Here is a 1,285-nt window from a genome sequence, read left to right on the forward strand (position 1 = left end):
GGGATTCAGGAAAGTCAAGAGAAATAGGTATGAATTTAGAAGTCACAGATTGAAACTTGTGATGGATGGAGCCATGAAATAGGTTAATTTGCTGAGAAAGACAATATAAAGAGAAGGGTAAAGACAGAACATAAAGAACCCCAGTCTTTAAAGGACTGGTGGGGAAAGCTGAGATCACTAAGGACAGAATTGTAAAGGGGTGAAGAAAACACTGAGATAGCAGCATTGTGAAAGGCAGTAGGAGAGAGAGTACCCGGAAAAATGTATAGTCAGCAAGATCAAGTGTTGAAAGGGTTATGAAACAAGCACTCAAAGTTGTCCACTGAATTTGGCAACTGATGAGAGCAATTTGGGGAGGAAGGAAGGAGAGTGGAGAGAAGGATGACTAATATCAAGCAAGTATACCAGGCAATACACTAGTGTTTTGCATATATCATTCCACTTCATCTTCAGAAAAATCTCCCAGAAGAGGAAACAGGGGCTAACAGTTATTAAGTAACCCTCACATGATCACTCAGAAGCTAAGGGGGAAAACTTGTCCTGGAGTCCAAGCATCATCCTATCTCCACTATGTTAACTTGCAAGTCAGATTGTATTAAATTAATAAATGCCTATAGCCTAAAACATGTAATGTTTTCAGACCATAGTTTCCTAGGGACTCTTATTAGAAAATTGTTCTTGGATTTCTTTTACAAATTCTAACCGTCATGCAACCCATAAGCATTGCATCTAGGACCGTGTTGGTGTAATGTCAGCTTACCAGCCTCCCTCCTGTGAATCAACCAGACTGCACTGGCTTCACTCTCAGCAGTGGTAAGTACCCAATAAATGGTAACTAAACTAACAGAAGTCACAAAACTAGTGGCAAAAGAAGGGCAACAATGCAAATCTGTTTATGCTTTTCCTGCACATTCTTTAATAGAAGTTTCTCCATACTGAGTTCTGTTTGTTCATCTCCAACTGTATTGTAGAGATGTGAATATACAGACTTTCTTGACCTGACTGATAACACTATAATTACTCTTTCTGAGGTTTTCATCTCATCTCTTGGATTACTTGTCATGATTCTGTCTCTCCCACAAGACATCAGTGATGTTCAGTGCTCAATACGATGCCTATACAATACAATACCGTACAATACAATGAGACTACCACATAGCGGGTGCTCAGTGATTGTTTGTTCTACTGAGCTGTTTTTTCCAGGCTGAGGTCACCACAGATGGGTTGATACCAATTTGCCTCTCTAAAAAAGAGCCTAAAAACAGGCCAAGGCAGGGGGTACAAA

The sequence above is a fragment of the Galeopterus variegatus genome, unplaced genomic scaffold (assembly GCF_000696425.1).
Source record: "Galeopterus variegatus unplaced genomic scaffold, G_variegatus-3.0.2 Scaffold1730, whole genome shotgun sequence".
NCBI classification, from domain to species: domain Eukaryota; kingdom Metazoa; phylum Chordata; class Mammalia; order Dermoptera; family Cynocephalidae; genus Galeopterus; species Galeopterus variegatus.